The following is a 6,776-nucleotide window of genomic DNA, read 5'->3' on the forward strand; positions in this document are numbered from 1 at the left end:
CGCAGTTCCAGGCCCTGAGCAGAGGACGAGTCAGCGCTTAAGGAGAGCTTGCTGCTCAGCCCATCACCCAGAAGAATGCAGAACCCGTGCCCAGGCAGGTGGGCCTGGAGGTGCGGCGGGAAACTAAACGCAGGCGAAACAAATGGGAAGGAGAACTGTCTGTGGTGTGAGCTACTAGGGAAACAAGATGCAGTGCTGTTTAGAGGCCTGGGTTGTGTAGCTTTACCTGAATGTTTTCAGGGTTCTGCGTCTTTCCTAATTTGCAAAATCCAGTGGATCATCAGCGTCTACCACCCTGCAAGTTAAATCACTTTGTAAAGAAAATAAATCAAACTTACAGGAAAGCTGCAAAAATATTTCCCATAAGTTCTTTACCCAGACTTACCGCCTTTTGGGTTTCTTTTTTCTTTTTTTTTTTTTTTTTGCCACAGCTCTTTTATTATCCTCTGTCTATATCTTCCCTGGACTTTTGAAGGTCATTTGTGTTTATCATGCCACTTTAACCTCTGATAATTCAGATTTCCTAAGAATAAGAGTCTCTTATATAATCACGGTACAGTTATCAAAATCAGAAAATGTAACACTCTAGTAGACTGGAGCCTGCTAGAACTGGCACTGTTGTTCCCTATCCTCCAGTTCTTCATCCACTTTTTTTTTTTAAACTGAAGTATAGTCAGTGTGCAATGTTGGATCACCTGCACCCCAATGTTCATAGCAGCACTATTTACAATGGCCAAGACATGGAAATAACCTAAATGTCCATCAACAGATGACTGGATAGAGAAGTTGCGGTATATTTACACAATGGAATACTCCTCGTCCCCTTTTGTTAATTGTCCTTGTCACGCCCTCCACTGCGTCTTCAGCCGCCCGTGTCACGTGTTTGTTTAGTTACCACTCTCCTCAGGCCCCTAGTATGGAACAGCCCCTCCCCCTTTCCGTGTCTCACGTAATAGTGACATTTCTGAAGAACACAAGCCAGTTCTTTTACAGAATGTTCCTCAATCTTGTTTTTTCCAGTATGTATTCATTATCCGGTTTAGGTTATGTATCCTTGGCCAGAAGACTGAAACAGTGTGTTGAGTCCTTCCCGGGACATCTTTGCAGACCCAGGACATCCATCTGACCCTCATGAGTGATAGTCACGCTGATCATCTGGCCAAGGTGTTGTCCAGCTTCTCCACCGTACAGTTACCAAGTTCCCTCTGCAGCTAGTAAGCATTCTGATGGAAGATGTCTGCAGACTTTGTAAATCCCCTCCTTCTCATCTTGTAAATCTCTCTCCCCTGTCCCTCCCTACAGACAGGTTAGTATCTATTGCTCAGTCTCCTCCGACCGGTCTTTACAATGACGTCTGCACAGTAGTGATTTTCTTCCTCACCCTTCCCTTCACATTTACCAGTTTGCTTTCTCCTGGAAGAAAGAGCCCTGTCGTCTCTTCCACGAATTTCTCTGTTTATTATCGTCATGTACTTTCAGATTTCTATTTTATTTCGTGTTTATTTTGACACATATATGTCCCAGATTCAGCCGATGGGTGCCCTTCAAGCTGGCTCCTGAAACCTTTTAACATTGCCCCCCCTCCTTTTAAACTCTCCCTAAGGCTCACCTAGGACCTTCCAGGCCCCACCCATGGATCAATTGCTACTGCAAGGGAACATTCTCATCATGGAGAATGGTATTTAGAAACCAAGATCCGGTTGCAAAATGTGCTCATGGCTACCAGGGTATCATTGCTCTGCGTCTTTTTAGTGGACAGATCTAGGACATACATACATGTGTGTGGTATATGTATGAATATTTGTTTATATGTGGACATGTAGTTGAGCATGGATATGTGTACACGTGTATATGTATATATGTGTATAAAATAATCAGATCATGCAGTTCTAATTCCAAATCTACTCAGAAGGAATCTTGCTTGCCTTCCCTCATTCCATCATATCTCCCTTCTTCCATAATGAGAACCCTAGCTCCCTAAAACAATGCGTTTTCTGACTTGCTCAATTACACAATATGCATAAAATAGTTTAATTGCAACACCCATGACACTATGAAGACACATCATAAAGAAGAGTTCAAAAATGGTCGTTCTTTTGTTCTCTAGACTGTGGGGATCCAACCCAAGTACTCTGTCTGAAAGTCATGCATATTACTCCTTCAATCCCTTTTCAATGTGGGTATGTTATCTATTTGAAATATAGTTATTCACATATTTGTTTGGATTCCGTTTCTGTTTGGATTCCATTTTTAGTGGCCTCCCCATAGTTTCGCTGATTTTCTTTTACTTTGAATATGTAGGACATGCACATGTTTCCGGAAGTCAAGCATAGACAAAAGGTATTCTTGGACAAGTGTCACTCCTGTCCCTTCCATCTTTTCCTCCCACCTGTCACGCGGAACTCATTTCATGGTTTCCTGGTTTATCATCAGTGTGTGGGCTGCCAACATAAACAGGTATTTGTATGTTTACTTATTTTCCCTTCTTACACAAAGAGTAGCATGTAATATGTAAGTATTGCACTTCACACTTTTCATTTGATTTTTTATTTCATATTTAATAATATATCCTGGAAATCACTCCATGTCTGTTCGTAGAAACTGTCTCAATTTTTCTTTATAGTCTTGCCAACAGAGTGTCTTGTCAAGCTTTCAAATTTTTGCCAGTTTGTTGGGGGAAAAACTGTATCTCTGTAGGTTTAATTTGCAACTCTTTTATGAGTAAAGTTTAACATCTTTTCATATATTTACGGGCTCTTAAATCTTTACTGTGCATTGTCTGTTTATGTGTTTTGCCCATCTCGGTGTTTAAGCTCTTTATATATTAGGGATATTGCCTAATCCCCTGTCTGTGGTGTGTGTGGAAATAATTTCTGCCAATTTGTCATGTCTTCTTTTTATGATGGTAAAATACACATAACATAAAATTTACCATTTGAATAATTTTTAAGTGCACAGTTCAGGGACATTAAGTACATTCACCTCGTTCTGCACCACTATCAACCTCCAGAACTTTGTCATCTTCCCAAACTGAAACTCTGTACCAATTAAACAGTAACTCCTCCTTCCCCTTCTCCCAAGCCACCCTTTCTGTCTCTGTGAGTCTGAGGTATCGCATATTAAGTGGACTCATAGTATTCGTCTTTCTGTGCCTGGCTTATTTCACATAGTGTCATAGTGTAGCTTATGTCAGAATTTCCTTTCTTTTTAAATATTAATTAATATTCCACTGTATGTCACATTCCATTCATTCATTCATTGATGGACACTGGGCTGCTGCCACATTTTGGCTACTGTGATTAACAGTGCTGTGAACATGGGCGTACATGTTCGTGCCCTGCTCAAGTCCTTGCTTTCGCTTCTTTTAGGTATGTGGCCAGAAGAGGAATTGCTGAGTCATAGGGTAATTCTATGTTTAATTTTTTAAGGAACAGCCATACTGTTTTCTGCAGCAGCTGTACCGTTTTGCATTCCCTCCAGCAACACACAAGGGTTCCAACTTCTCCCCATCCTATTTGTTATGTTCTATGTTTTTGTTTTTGTTTTTTTAAATAATAGCCATACTAATGGATGTGAAGTGATAGCTCATTGTGGGGGTTGTTTGTTTGTTTTTGCATACTCAGCGTTGGAGGTAGCCTCCAGTTTGCCTTCATGGATTTTCGCTGTTGTCACGAAGTCTATTTTATCCACGCAGTTTCTTTGTCCTTATGCTGCCCCATGTCGCATCCAGCTTTTCCTCTGACTTCAGATCTGCAGCCTCCAGTGACTTCAGACCCACTGTCATGCACAATGGAGTTGAAGCATTGGCTGTAAACCAGCCTTCTTCCCCTCATTCAGTGCTCTCTGGCCTGTTCTGCTCTGCCTGACAGGATCATAGATAGCTTCTGCTCCTTTACAATTAGATTTTCCTTTATGACCAAATTTGAAAATCTCTTAACAGGCAAATTAAGTGCATTTGTAAACTGATATGATTTGGTCTCAACTCTGTCCTATTACTTTCTGTTATAATTACTGCATGTATTATGGTATACTTACTGTGTTTCTATCACTATTTGGTGTGTCTTCTTTGTTGTTTAAAATCTTTTCTTTTAGGGTTTTGGCATAGGGCTCCCTAAATTTTGGAATATTTACATTTTGCTTTAGAGGTTAAGTTGTTATATTTTTATATCGCTTTTAATTCCATTGTTTTTCTCTTGACCCTTTAACATCTGGTCTGGCCATTTTATATGGGATCATTTGACTCCCAGCTAATACCTACTTAGCAGTCCATTATATGATTCTGTTTCTTCTTTTCTCTCTCCTTTCTCCTTCAATTGTTTTTATTTGTTTATTTATTTATTTGTTTTTAGTGGAGGGACTGGGGATTGAACCCAGGACCTTGTGCATCCTGAGCACACGCTTTGCCACTGAGCTATACCCTCCCCCCTCCTTCAACTGTTTTCAGTTGCACTTGTTGTACTTGGTTAGGAAGTGCAATGTGCACGTACTGCTGTTCCACCAATTAAGCACCTAAATGCTCTCCACCGGTCACTTGGTGGTTTCCTCTGCTGTCTCGTTTGGGGGGAGCTCATGCTCAAGGAAAGTCATATGATCGTCTCTAAATTTTTGCCCTCACTTCTCTTCTGTTTGTCTACAGCCTTGATCCTTGATGCCTGGACACAAAACTCCCTGGCTGGTCCTTTCTTTCCCTGAGTGTCTTGTAAATGCGTCCACTGTTGCCTTGCTTTGTCTGTTGTCAGCTTATATTTTTATCTCTCGAAGTAATTTGATCTTTTCTGCCTTTAAACTCTAGTAGTTTTACTTAGATATGTTTTGGAGTGGCTTATTCCAGTTTCCCAAGGTACATGGAAGGTATTTTTGATATATAATTTAAATTCTCTCTTATTTCTAGATTATTTTCTAGGACTACAGTTTCCTCCGCCCCTCCCTCCCATTTTATTGAGATATTATAGACATACAGCACTGTGCACAGCATAATGACTTGACTAATACATATCGTGAAATGAGTACCACAATGTTTAGTGGATGTCCGTTATCTCATTTAGATACAGAAAAGGAGAGAAACAAAAATGGTTTTTTCCTTGTGTTGAGAATTCAGGATATTCTCTCTTAACAACTTTCGAAAATACCATACAGCAGTGGTAATTATGTGCATCATACTGTATATAAGCATATATATGTATATGAGTATATGTATATGTGTATGCATATGTATGTGTATACATGTATATGTGTATGTATGTACATAGTATATGTCTACGGGCATGTATATGTATATGAGTATATGTATATGTGTATGTATGTGTATGTATGTATCTGTGTATGTATGTACATAGTGTATGTATATGGGCATGTATATGTATACGAGTATTTGCATGTGTGTACGTTTATGTGTATATGAGTACATGCATACATGTATATGAGCATGCTGTAATGTACATGAACATGGTGGTAACTATGCTTATCATCTGGGATGATGGCGTTCATATTAATTCAGCTCCACTGTTTGGTGTTTCTACTTTAGGGACTCCAGCAACATGGATTTTGATTCTTCTTTCCTGGCTTTCATTTTAACCACTTATCTCTGAAAGCTTTTTACTTCTTCCTTTATTTTCAAATTCTTGATTATTTTCTTGCCATTCTTCAGTGTCCCCTTACATATTTATATTGGATATATTCTCCCTTGGGTGTCTTGTAATTCTTTGCTCCTGGGATAGTTTTGTCTTTATTTTCAATTTCTTTCCTGAATTTGATCAGCTCTGGCTGCATTTCTTCCTAATTTTTGTCTACTATGATCTTAGTTTTTGAATTTCTGGTTCTAGTTGTGTGTGTGTGTGTGTGTGTGTGTGTGTGTGTGTGTGTGTGTATGTGTATGTATGTATCCAAATGCATGATACTTTGTTCATCTTGAGGGTTAGACCTGTGGTGTTACAATTTTCCTCTGCTTTGTGGTTTAATTGGCAGGGCAGAGGGGATTTTCATCAGTTGAAATGTTATGATTCATTTTCTCACCATAAGAAATGCAATTTTTTTTTTCTTTTCGCAGTAGCTTTGTATGCAGCTAATTTGATGTTTTTCTGCTACTAGGCATTTTGACACAGGGGTCATATTTCAAGAGTGTGCCCTGCTATCTGTACTCTGAAGTGCAATTTTAATTTTCTTTTTTTTTAATTAAAAAATCATTTTTTATTATTTTAATCGAAGTACCGTGAAGTGCAGTTTTAAATAGACAAACCGCGGTTGGGGGGGGGCGGGGATTGATTGTCTTTTATTTCTGCGGGATATTTACTTTTCCTTTCTGTCTTCCTTCTCTCCCTTCACCACCAGACCTCAGAAGGGCATTGCTCTTTCTGTTTATCTGACTTTTCCCAGAAGCAAGGCTTCTTCAAGGCTGCCACCTCCTGTCTCATTCTCTTTCAAACCTCTTCCTTTTTTCAGTCAAGTACCCAACCTGTGTTCAGTGTTTGGTTCTTGGTGCTGGACTTCCTCTTTACAGAGGGATTTAAGCCTGGGTTTCACTTAAATCCTTGGCAACAGTGGAGGGAGCCCTGTTGGAATCTGCTGTCTTTTCTTTCTTCCACTTAAGAAGTAATTTGAAGTTCAGTTCATGGCGTCTGCTCCCCTACTAGTGTGAAGGCTTGTTTGTTTATTGTGTTTGTGTTTTGCTGTGGACTTGAGTGGAGAATCAGATTCCTTTATCCTCTAGACTGGGCAGCTCCTGGAATCCCTATTAAAATGCCAAGTAACATTTCTTTCTTTCTTAGGAACACTGGAAA

The 6,776-nt window shown here is 39.6% G+C and overlaps 1 non-coding gene across 1 annotated transcript; it reads right to left on the reverse strand.

The window, feature by feature from the left end:
• Positions 1-4,349: 4,349 nt before the first annotated feature.
• Positions 4,350-4,422, reverse strand: TRNAP-AGG (transfer RNA proline (anticodon AGG)). The gene has a single exon. It is a non-coding gene; the product is annotated as a tRNA-Pro (tRNA).
• Positions 4,423-6,776: the final 2,354 nt, after the last annotated feature.

Source organism: Camelus dromedarius, chromosome 8 (assembly GCF_036321535.1).
Source record: "Camelus dromedarius isolate mCamDro1 chromosome 8, mCamDro1.pat, whole genome shotgun sequence".
NCBI lineage: Eukaryota > Metazoa > Chordata > Mammalia > Artiodactyla > Camelidae > Camelus > Camelus dromedarius.